Source organism: Rhinopithecus bieti, unplaced genomic scaffold (assembly GCF_001698545.2).
Source record: "Rhinopithecus bieti isolate Rb0 unplaced genomic scaffold, ASM169854v2 scaffold_11964, whole genome shotgun sequence".
NCBI lineage: Eukaryota > Metazoa > Chordata > Mammalia > Primates > Cercopithecidae > Rhinopithecus > Rhinopithecus bieti.
The window spans coordinates 3,154,975-3,167,690 of NW_016807677.1; the positions used below are offsets into that span (position 1 = coordinate 3,154,975).

General features: G+C 45.6%; 1 long non-coding RNA gene across 1 annotated transcript; it reads left to right on the top strand.

Moving 5' to 3' along the window:
* Positions 1–9,575: 9,575 nt before the first annotated feature.
* On the top strand, positions 9,576–12,390 carry LOC108536367 (uncharacterized). Its single transcript, XR_001887497.1, has 2 exons — positions 9,576–10,789; positions 11,154–12,390. It is a non-coding gene; the product is annotated as an uncharacterized LOC108536367 (long non-coding RNA).
* The last annotated feature ends 326 nt before the right edge of the window (positions 12,391–12,716 follow it).

Consider the following 12,716-nt stretch of genomic DNA (forward strand, 5'->3'; position numbering starts at 1 on the left):
GGGATTAGTGCAGACCCCTTGCCTAATCCTCCAGGCACTGTGGCACCTGTAGCAAGCTTAGGTGACTGTAAACCCTGGAATGATTTCATATAAAATAGTGCTGATGGCATAACTGTGATGAGTCTCCTCCAAGGCAGACTTGGCTCTGCACTTTATAGGGTGTCATGGGGTAGCATGATGGGGGAGTTCTGGAGTCAAGCTTGAAATGCAGATAGCCAGGCCCAGTTCTCTATGACGTCAGTTCCCAGAGCCAGATGTCTTCCCAGGCAGCTGTGGTGCTTAGAAATAAAAGCTTGGACCTCATCAAAGATAGGATTTTCTCCAGCCTGGGCCCCAAATCCCTAGAAGTTGTGCTCATTCCTTTCTTCTAAAGGGAGTCCTAAGAATGCTCATGTACCCTCACTCAATTACAGATTGGGTAATGCCCCTACCTGAGCCACTGGAGACTGTGGATGACTAAGACACTGGGGCAGGAGTGAGATAGAGCCAAGAGCAGACCAAATCAAGAACCACAGATGCGAGAATTTCCATCAGAAAATAAAGTCCGTGCTGGCAGGAAGAATCTGCAGAAGCTATTCTGCAATAAACATTCATTTATACAAATACACAAATAATAGGTTTCTGTGGTGAAGTTGGTTCTCACTCTGGGATAAGTGCGTCGTGGGTTGACTGGAGAGAGAGTGGGAAGGAGGGAGCACTGGGATTTCATGTGAGGACAGGGTATGGTTGGGGTAAAAGGAAGCAACACCTCTCAAGTGCCGATCCGGAAAGACCGAGAAGGTGGGACTTAAAGCAACACGGCAGGCTCGGACCCATCCAGCGTCCAGGTTGCGTTCACTGCCTTCCTCCCCGGGTGTGCCCGGCTGAAGCCTTTCAGTAAGTGATCCCAACTCAGAGCACATGAGAACCAGAACGCTCCACTGAGGGTCTCCTCAGGTTTCCTAAATCAGTGCTTTCACCTTCATCTCAAAACTGCCTTATTGAGGAAATACAGTCCCTACAGACATCACTGGAGTATCTCCCTTTGATTGAAAAGAAAATATTCCTATTGAACATATGGTGCCATGTAGCCCACCCCAAACATTTAATGGACTCTGCTTTGTCCAGGACATCAGACTCGCATCCCCTGCTGGGGCCAGAACCCAGGTCATCTGTATTCTGATGACATTTGAACATATTATTTTTTAAGTCATTAGTCTCTGCCTGATATTGCGAGTCAAGAACTTTAATAGGAGAAATTTATGACTTGTCTCTTCCAATCAGCCTAAGAGTTCATGGTGGTGTTCAGTGCGCTATACTAATGGATATTGCTTTCAACTGGGTGTTGAGTTTAAAAAAACAAATCCCTCTCAAATTCATTAGCCTGTTCCTTCTGATCTATTAACAGGAGCGGCGGCCATTTCCCTCCACCTAGGCTGCCTGCTAACACAGTGGGTCTCTAGGTGTGGTCCTTAAGAGGCCTCCAGGTGGTCTGCCAGTTAATCCAAATGGAAAGTTACACAAAAGTGCCTTTTCTTAAAGTGCAATCTCCAGAGCAGATTTGAATCTACATTAAAAAGGCCCAAAATGAACATTTTCAAAATTATAAGCTCAGTAACGGTTATTTACCCAGGCAAAAGTTTCCCTGGGCCATTACAAGGTTTTTGTAGTAATAAGTGAGTACTAGTGAGGTGCCCAGAGCCTGGGCCCTTCGGCTGCTGAGGACTGGCAGTTGGGATGTCTGGTGAGCCCTGTCTGTGCAGGCTGTCTGGGCATCAGCCTTAAGCAAGGCAACCAAAACATCAAGGTTCAGAGAGGAGCAGCTTCAGCTGTCAGTCCATCCATTTCTTTCCAGTAACAGGAATGCACAAAGAAAGAAAATAACAATAAGAAAAATAGATTGATGAAGATGGGAGAGACATTCATCAACTGGTTTTGTAGAAAGAGAGAGCTGGAAGGCTGAGGTCATCTGGCCCACCCGCCTCCCCCGAGCAGGCTTCTTCTCCCGCTCTTGTCAACACAACATGAACCCTGAACTCAGTGCCTAATGGCACATTGCCCTGGGCATGGGGCACAGCCTGCACACTCTGCACACTGGTGACCCAGACCCTGTCTTGTAAGCGCTTGTCACCTAGGGGAGGGAGCTCAGGGCTTCTGTGAGGGAAGGGAAAAAAGGCAACATTCAAACAAAAGACTCTCTGGGCATGTTAGCCCTTGGCTGAATTTCTGCCAGGACAACAAGGAATTGGGAGCAGAGGCTACCCCTCCAAGTCCATGGGAATCTCAATTCTCTGAAGCACCCCTCTTTTAATGTCTCTTGAACACACCAGTGCTCTTCTACAGGTCAATGAAACCTGAAGTGCACTGTGTTGGGAGGCCTGTTAGCACTCGGACACCATCACAATCATGCGCCCCTCACTAGGCTGCTTGTCCTCAGGTTGGCTCACAAACCTTCCGCTAGCCTGTTCTTCCTGCATATCCCACCTTGTCCCAGCAATGATTAAGCGTAGCTCCTCACATTATCTAGCCCTCCTTTGAGGGCCCTCCGCATTTCCCATGTATTGCCCACTTTTTCTGCTAGAATGAAATGGCTCTTTGTGTTTTTTCTGTCAGACACGTACCCTAAATTCTAGATTTCTACACCTTCTTGATCTCGTCCTCCTCATTCTCCCCATTCCTCCATTCAGGATGCTCTCAAACTTTAGCATGCATCAAAGTCAACTGAAGGGCTTGTTAAAACGCAGAATGTTGGACTGGGCCCCAGAGTTTCTGATTCACCGGATCTGGGGTGGGGCCTAAGAATGTGCATTTCTAATGAGCTCCCAGATTGTGCTGATCATGCCAGTCTAGAAGGATTGCCGCTCTATATCTAGCATGAGTCCCACCTACTCCTCTCCGGGAAGCCCTGGGCATGTTCATAAGCTTCTGTCTGTGTTGGGTTCATCTCGCCCAAGGGGCCATACTCCCCTTCTCTCTGCCACAGAATCTTGCTGGCCTTGCCTCTCCCTTGCCTTTGCATTTGCTGAGCCCAGCCCCTGAGGCTTTACAGGCTCCGGCCACTCCTGAGCTGCTGTCTCCACCCATGCATGTGGCTTCTTGCCTTTTGCTTTCCTCTCACTCCCTGTGTTTCCTCACATCCATCTCTGTCTGCCAGATTCTCACATCCAGGCTTCCTCTGGCATCTATCCATCATCCTCATCCATCTCACTGCGCAGATATTTACATTTCTAAAGCCCAGTGTGTTTTTATGATTCCTCCTACTTCAGCCAAACAAGGATTTTCCTCTGAAACATACTCACAGTTAGGCTATGGAGTTAGGGAGGGAGGACACCTTACGCATTTGGAGTAACCCCTTTCGAGGCTGTTTATTTATCAAGAACAAAGAGTGGTTTCAGCAGGGATGGAGAGCAGACACAGCAGTGCCATGCTTTTGACCACCTGTCCCACTCGGGGACAGACTAGAAACCCAACAGATGGGTTGGGTCCTATTGATCCTTTTTAATCGTATTGCGCTGACTTGGAAACTTCTCCCAGAGGCCTTATCGTGGGTATTTATTTGTAGTATTCAAGGACTAAGGAAAAAAAATTACATAGTTTTTCCTAAAGCATGAACCCTTGGTCCCTGGAAAGCAGAATCATAGAGAATCGTGTTGTGAGCATGGACTCTGGTTGTGGGTTTCCAGGTTTGAACCCCATCTCTGCCCCAACCACATATGTGATCGTGAACAAATACCACACCTCTCTAAACATCAATGTCCCCTCTGGCAAAATGGGCATGACGCCCCAGGGCAACGCCCAGAGAATTAAATGGGATGACATACCTAGCAGTTAACACCTGTAGCTCACACACAGGACTCAGTAAATGCTGCTAACATTAGTACCCTCGAGGTGTGCCACATCCTGAAGCCTCAGAATCTGGGTACAGAGACTGTACCCAGATTTGAGCAAAACCATGGATGGGTCACCTTCTACCCACGGATTGGTCCCACCCCAGACTAGAGGACCCTGGGTTTTCTCAGTTAGACAAAAGCCATTCGCCATTTTGCTCTGAGCCATCAAATCCCCAGCACTTAACTTAAAAGCTTTGTGCTTTGGTTTTTGTCTTGTTTTGTTTTGTTTTGTTTTGTTTTTTTAATAGAAAAAAAAATCCTATTCTTGTCTGTCCAGTGCTTTTCCAGCAAAACAGCAAGTCAGCACTAAGATTCTCCTTGGTCAGCACAATGTGTGTTGCAGTGGGAGGATTTGGGGGAGTTTGAGTAGGCCCTAATGAGAAGGGAAGTTGGGGTTGTCTGGACACTAGCCAATTTCCGAGGTCTCCTGGAGATTCCTTGGGAGTAGTACTTCCTCTTTCCTTCTACATCCCTTCTACTTCCTGACACCCATGCAATTCTCTTGCAAGACAAGACAGAGGTCTCAAGAGAAGTCAGAGATAGGAAAAGCATTTCTTCCAGCCACAGCCTGGAGTCTGATGACCAAAAAGTTGCAACCCTCCTATGGACACTGGAGCCATTTCTTTGATGGTCTATCTTCTAGGAATTCTGTGCCTGTGGCTTCCATAGCAGGGAAAACATAGGTTACATCACCACTCCCCCAACCATCACCAGGGCACTCTCAGAATGTCCTGCCTACAAGGACTTGGCTCACCAGCCACAAGGAAGTACATACCAAGATCTGTTGGCCACTTTCCACCCTAAGGATGCCTCATTCTTATCTCTGCTGTGTCTCCACTAGCACAGCAGAATGTGATGGACAGAATAAGAAGCCTGTTGCCTTTTATCAGCCAGTGCAGGCAGAAGACTCAGAAGGGCTGGGGAGCACTTGTAATGCAGCAGTCCAAAATCAGGCCCTACAAAAGCATGGTGGTGCAAAGAACACAGAGAGTGAGACCAGACAGGTCTGATTTAAGATCCAGTCTCCACCATTTTGATGAATTGGGCAAGTTACTTAATCTCACTGTGCATCAATTTTCTCATCTAGGAAATAGGGATAATGACTCCTACTTCATGGAATTGTTCTGGGGAGTATATATGTTGCATAAAAGCACTAGCATGGGTGCTGGGTGCAGACTAGGCACCCAAAACTCTACAGGGCTTGTCCAATAAATTGGGGCTTTTGTAATTATTTAAAATGGACCGCAATACTGATAAGTTTCTCTGATGCCAGAGTCAGAAAAAAAGGTCAAATTCAGAGACCCAAGTATCTTTAGCTACAACTGGCCTAAGCAAGCTGGAAAGCAATTCCCAAGTTATCCAGGCTGCTCTTGCTCCTGCCAGCTAATCCCTAACTGCATTTGTATTCCTTTGCAGCCGGCTGGCCTGTGCATATGGAATACATTTTCTTTGGGTGTCTCACCATTAGCGTTTTCATTTCTGCTTAGCGTCAGGGGCTTTGCACATCGCTGGCCTTCCAGAGTACTAAGCCCGTCTTTGTGTAGGCTTGCTTTGTTCTCTCATTTCCTGATCAGTCAGGAAGCATTTCTGGGCAAGAGCTTTTGGAGGGGGGGTTTTGCCTGGCAGCTTCATACACTATGAGTTTTGGAGAAGGATGAATCAAGTACCACCTCATACACAGGTCTCCTCTCTCCCTCCCTGGACACATGGCTACCTGTGGATTAGATACAGCCTTCTTTCCTCCCCAGGTTTTCTAATGCTCTCACATGTAGATCTGCTAAGCTCTGCTAATAAACACAAAGAAATTAGCTGCCACGTTCAAAGCTTATGCTATCAGTCAGCTGTGCATCACTCTGAAAAGGCAACCTTCCACTTAAAAGAATATAATAATTCACAGTGCTGGCAAAGGTGCAGTGAGATGGGCACTGTCATAGCCACTGATTAATGAGAGTGTAAATTGATACAACACTTCAGGTGGGGGGAGGTGAGGGGGGCAATTAACCAGCATATAACAAGAGCCTTTGAAACAGTGATTCCACTTCTAGGAAAGTGTCTCCTAAGGAAACAATCAGAAATGTGGTCAAAGATTATTACAATATAAAGATGTTCATTGCAGTAATGTTTACAATGGTGCAAATTTGCAGGAAATCTAAATATACAGTTATAAAGATTAACTAAATGTATATAAATCCACAAAATTGAATACTATGAAACTATTAAAGAAAAGATATTGTAGAATAATATGAAAGGGATGGGAATAGGCTCATCATATAATATTAAATAAAAAACTATAAAAATGCAAATATAATATGACTCTAATTTTATTTTAAGATATGTATGCACAGAAAAAAAAAAAAACAGATTGGAAGGAAATTCCCTAAAATATTAACAGTGATTACCTTTAGTGGTATGATTGTGGATAATATCCTCTTTTCTCCTGTAGGTTTTCTATATTTTCTTTAACAAATACGTACTGCAAATCAGAAAAGAATGACAACCGTGTAAACAAAAGTGCTGCTTTCCTCTCCAGGGTCTGTGACCGCGGTGGAAAAGCTGGCTTGCTCCAAGGAACCGTCTTGAACCCTGACCTCTTAAGGCACTGCTGGGGAGATACTATCTGGTCCCAACTGGCCTGGTCTGCTCCCTGACAACCCTGTGATCAAACCTGACCAAGCCTGGTTGTCCAAGTGGACAGAGCTGGCCTGACCATGGTCTCCTGCAGCCCGGCATATTCTGGAGCCTTTTCTAAGCCTCCTGTTAGCAGGCTTTCCTCCTGTCTCTTAGGTCACTGCAGATTGATTCATCTCACTTCACTGTGGTTTACAATTTGCAGTTCTTGACCCTTACATTCTCCCCTGGTGCTGGAGCCATGTTTCTGCAATACCAACAAACCAATGGCAGCAAGCAGAGAATCGGCTGCAAGCCATGTATCCTCATGGCCTCCCCAGCAGGGTCCTTGCCCTCTCACTTCCTTTCTGTCCCTATCCAGCATCCACACACAAGTCTGCTTCTTTAAGGAGCCCTATGTGGTCCTACCCAAGATATGTGGGGAAAGGGAAGGCAGGCCTGAGATATTTGGCCAATGAAAATTCAATTCTGTGTAGCAAAGGTCCTTATCACTAGTCAAACTAAGAAACAAGAGGCTTGACTGGAAGAGTCCACAAAGTCTGGGATTTTATACATTATATTTCAGTGTAGAGCAAAGAGGTCAAAATTTCTGGCCCAGATTACCACACTGGGTGAATTCAACAAGCCGAAAGTATGGGCATCTGATTTAAAATGGGCTGTTTGCAGAATAACCATTTTTATTACACAAACAATGTCAGCAGAAGATGCCCCTGGGAGTTAGCATGGCTGTCTCTCTATCCCTCTGTCCCTTATTGTCAGGAAAAACACAAAAATTTTATCCACTCAACCTTCAAGGCCTCTGGCCACCTGGTTCCCACACCCTTATTTACCCAATTTCTTACCTCTCCTCCACATGGACTCCTGTCTGTAAAATCCACTATCTCCACTTCCTTCCTCTGACATCTTTTTAAATTGGTTCTTTCCCCATCCCCTTCCAATGTAATTATGAGCAACTAGACACAGAGTGAGGAAACCTGAATTCTCATCCTCTCTCTCCCATTTACTAGCTTAAAACCTTAGGCCAGGCCTGGGCACAGTGGCTCATGCCTGTAATCCCAGCACTTTGGGAGTCCAAGGGGGGCAGATTTCTGAGCCCAGGAGTCTGAAACCAGCCTGGGCAACATAGGAAGCCCCCATGTCTACAAAATAAAAAAAAAAAAAATTAGCAGGCTGGCCACAGTGGCTCACGCCTGTAATCCCAGCACTTTGGGAGGCCGAGGCAGGCAGACCACCTGAGGTTGGGATTTTGATACCAGCATGACCAACATGGAGAAATCCTGTCTCTACTAAAATACAAAAAAAAAAAAAAAAAAAAAAATCTGGGCATGGTGTCCTCCCAACTACTTGGGAGGCTGAGGCAGGAGAATCGTTTGAACCCGGGAGGCGGAGGTTGCAGTGAGCCAAGATCACGCCACTGTACTCCAGCCTGGGCAACAAGAACAAAACTCCGTTTCAAAAAAAAAAAAAATTATCCCAGCATCGTGGTGCATACCTGTGGTCCCGGGTACTTAGGGGGCTGAGGTGAGAGGATCACTTGAGCCCAGGAGGTGGAAATTGCAGTGAGCCTAGATTGAACCACTGCACTGTACCCTGGGTGACAGAGTAAAACCTTGTCTCAAAAGAAAAAGAAAAAAGAAAAACTCATAGGCTAGTCACTAACTTCCCTGGGCCTCAGTTTTCTGATCTGAAAGAAAATATAGGGGTTGAACTAAAAACCGAAACACCTTTCCAATTCTCACATTCTATAGCACTTTTCATGGCCAAGTCAGAAGCCTTTTCTGAGTGAGCCCACCCCTAACTGATGATGCTCACAGGCGCCCTCTGCAGTTCACTTCACAGATGGAGGAATCTACCCTAACTTGTTCCACATTTCCTGTGTGTATTTGTTTCTCTGTTTGTTTTATTTTGTCCAGGTACAAAATACCTCTGGAACAATGACTGTGTTTCTTCACAACCCCCATATACCGTGTCCAGAACACAGGAAACAGTCAGGAAAGGTTGTTAGCTCTCTGACTAATGTCTACCCCTCAGGCAGACATGAAAAGGGACTCATTTAAATTTGGTTTCCCTGCCAGAATTGTCAGGCCTCAGTGGCCTTGGGAAATCACCAAGGAGGAAAATCACCATTTATCCTAAAAACTCTGCAGTCTGCACAGGCTGCCATCACCTCCAAACCTCTGCCCGGCCCTCACACAGCAGCAGCACGAATTGCCCTGTCCTAGCCCTTCCCAGGGTCATGGTCATTCCTAGAGAAGAATGGGCTTCTGCGTCCTGCCAGACAGACTAGCTGGGATTGCTGGACACATTAACACCCGGAAACTGAATTCCCTACCACAGCCAAGGTGAAGAGAGGTTGACCTAGAGGTCAGATGCAGATGTGAGACGCATTCCATTCTGAGGGCAGCAACTGTCTCTGCTGTGTGAGCCTGAAGTGTCTCTTGACATCTCTGAGTCTCACCCTCCATTTCTCTAGAATGGAGATCATAATACTTATCCTTGCAGGGTTATCATGATTACATAAATGTAATCAACTATATGGTCCTGCTTTTAAAAATGTGAATAATTTACACTCTTTACCTATTGTTTTACTCGTGTCCGGAAGTATCCGGCCCAGTATCATCCTTCTTTCCCTCCCCAAAACACCCTCTTTCCATGAAGCTACTGTCAGGTGAGCTACACATGAGCGGAAAGCACTGGTCCCGATACACACGGTTGGAACTCACAACATATTTTCCCACTGGAACAATGGCATGTATGAAATTTGGGTGTTGGGGACAGAAATGATCATATTTCGTATTTTAATTATGTGTGAGTTAGATCGATTTTTGAGGAGTTCCCTGAAAACCTCCCCCTGCATTTAACACTTTTTCTATGAGAGGAAAACACTCCTGATTCATAATAACTAAGCTACAAGCAAATCTTTGGAAGCCCGCCCATCTGTAAGCAGGGTTCTACCTGTGTTAAATCACCTTCAGATGCAGCCGTTCTGTGCTAACCTGGTGGGCTAATGACACATTTGTGGATCTCAGCGTGCCTGTAATATCACAAACACAGGTGTGGTCTCCTGCCTTTCCCTGCAGAGGAAGGAAGGGATGAATGGAAAAAGTGTAGCAACTTACTTGGCTCTCTTATCCTGCAGTAGGTGAGCCCTCTGCATGGGATCTTTGAGGGCTGAGAGCTCTTTTCTGTTAAAGGAACCTCTGCAAAAGACAAGACCAATACATTTGAACAGTCCCAAGGAGAAGTAATTTCAGAGTAGACACCTATTTCTCCACCAGAAGCAAAGCAGATCCCAGATCCTAAAATCAGGCTTGCGGAAGCAAGAGGAAACATCCAGGAACCCCAAAGCAGGCAGTGGATTATCCATTGGCTCTGGGTAAAGCCTAGAGAGTTTAGAGAGGGATTTGCACTGTTTCGAGAAGCTTGCAGCTTCCTGATTCAACTCCTCTCCGAGGAAAGAGGCTCAGTAGGCCAACCAAGCCACTTTTCCTCTCTTAAGGGATGAAGACCAAAGATGAAACTTGCCCAGCTGTCTGTTATGAACTAAATTGCATCCCCGCAAAATTCATGTGTTGAAGTCCTAACACCTTGTACCTCAGAATTTGACTGTATTTGGAGACAGGGTCTTTACAGAGGTAATTAAGGTGACACGAGGTCATGAGAGTGAGCCCTAATCCATTATGAGGGGCATTTATAAAAGGAGAAGATTAGGACACAGACAAGAATGCAGGGAGAAAAGACCATGTGAAGACTGAGGGAGGGTGTGGCCATCTACAAGTCAAGGAGAGAGACATTAGAAGAAACAATCCTCACAACACCTTGATTTTGGAGTCTAGCCTCCAGAGCAGTGAGAAAACAAACGGTCATCCAGGATGTGGTCATTTGTTATGGCAGCCCTCGAAGACCAACACACAGCAGAACAACACCAGAGGCAAATCAGAAAGAAAATGAGATGCAGACTCCAGCAACCTGGTCTCCCAGTCAGGACACAAGCCAGACCTGGACAGAAGTGGTCACAGCACTTTTAGCTCCAAAACAGCCACTGGACGGAGGCTCCTAGTTCCTCCTCCCTCCAACCCCATGCAGCCTGCTCTGTCCCCGTCTTCTCAGGCTCACTCAGTGCAGTGTCTGCCTGCATCCCTCTATCAGGGGCCTTCCTCTGCCCACAGAGGGAGTTATATACAAGCCCGAGGAAGGAGGAAGAGAAGACAAAAGCAAGATGGAGCCTCACTGTCTGATTTTCCCAGACGTTCCCAGGAGGTCCTGGTTATGCAGGGCAGTCTGGATTTTTAGTGCGTACACCATTAGATGCCTCTTTCTTACTCTGCTTAGCACACCAGGTCTGTAGGTTCTGGTTCTTAAGGGCCATGTAGAGTCCAACTAAAAAGGGCAGGTGTTTGTTTTCCACCCCAATTTCCTTCTAGTGGCGGAAACACTAGCAGCCCTTTCCCTTCCCTTCCTTGCCCACTGACCTACACTCTCTTCCCTGTTATAGACAGTGGTGTGTCTTCTATGAAATGCATTTCTATACCAGTCATAGCACCCATTCTGAGATAATCACAAGCTCAGAAAACCCTAACTAAAGTAGGTGCTGTTTTTTGAATGCCTACCATGTGGCCAGCACTGTACTAGTCACTTTACTCACCATATTTCCAGTCCTCACAGCTACCCTTGCAGGTGGGAATGACCACTCCCTTCCTAAAGATGAGAAAACCTGAACTGGGAGTGGTGTCTCGCACCTGTAATCCCAGGGACTCAGGATGCTGAAGCAGGAGGATCGCTTGAGCCCAAGAGTTTGACGCTGCAGTGAGCTATGATCCCACCACTGCACTTTAGCCTGGGTGACAAAGTGAGACCTTATCTCTAAAAAAAAATAAATAAATAAAAATAAAAATAAAAGATGAGAAAACCAAGGCTAAGGAGAAGTAACTTGTCCAGGGTCAGGCAGCTGGCTCTAGGCAGAGCTAGGACAGAAAGCGAGCTTTGGCTGACGTATTTGCTTTGAACTTTTCACTCTGCAACTCTAAAGAAAAAAAGTACATTTACCCTGTGAAAGTCTATACAATGAAAATTGGATTTTCTCCAATTCTTATTGATAATAACTAGGAGACATTAAAGAGAAAGAGAGAGGGGCCAGACACAGTTGCTCATGCCTGTAATCCCAGCACTTTGGGAGGCAAAGGTGGGCAGATCACTTGAGCCCAGAAGTTTGAGACTAGCCTGGGCAACATGTAAAACCCCATCTCTATTAAAATATATATACAAAAATTAGCTGGACATGGTGGCAGGAACCTGTAGTCCCAGCTACTCGGGAGGATTATTTGAGCCCAGGAGGTGGTGGCTACAGTGAGACAAGATCACACCACTGCACTCCAGCCTAGGTGAGAGCGAGACTCTGAAAAAAAAAAAAAAAAAGAGAGAGAGGAGAGAGAGAAATCTTCCACAGGCACAGAAATGCCATGACTTCTAAAACTAAGATCTGATCTCTAACTTAAAAACCTCCGTCTCTGTTTTGCCTGCAGAGAAATCTAAATTCCTGTGGCGAATGAAGCTGCTTTTCAATGCTTGCTGTAATAGCCCTCTGCATCTTTCTTTCATAACATCTAGCACAATCTGAAGTTACATATTGGGTGATTGTTTGATTAATGTTTGTCTTTCTGAAATTCTGAGGTAGCATCATCATATAACTTACAGTGTAAATGGGAACACTTTTGAAAGTAAAAGGAGATGTTATTAACAATTATTCCAGGACAAGAAGGAGACTGGAACATGTGGTCATCCTACGGGTGAAGCAGAGACCAACTCTGGTTTGCCTGACATTGTAGTCCCAGTGCCAGATTCCATACTTAGCACATAATAGATGCTCAATAAATAAACATGATGATTGATTTAACAATGTCTTTGAAATATTTTTCACTATTTTATCCCACCATATCTTTCAGGTTCTACTTACTGCAGCTTCTAACATATCCCAGTCCTAGACATTCAGGGGTCCCTGTTTAGCCATTTTGAACATAACATATATTCTCACAGCCTTAAGCCTTTATGAAACTGTCGCCTCTGCTCACAATGTGCTCCCCTCACTCTCCACCCATCCTTAAAAGTATTCTCCACTCAGATACCACCTCTTCTCTGAAATCTTCCTCCCATTTCCCAAAACACTTGTACACTAATAATAACAAACATCTCTAATAACAAACATGCCACTCCATTGTAGAC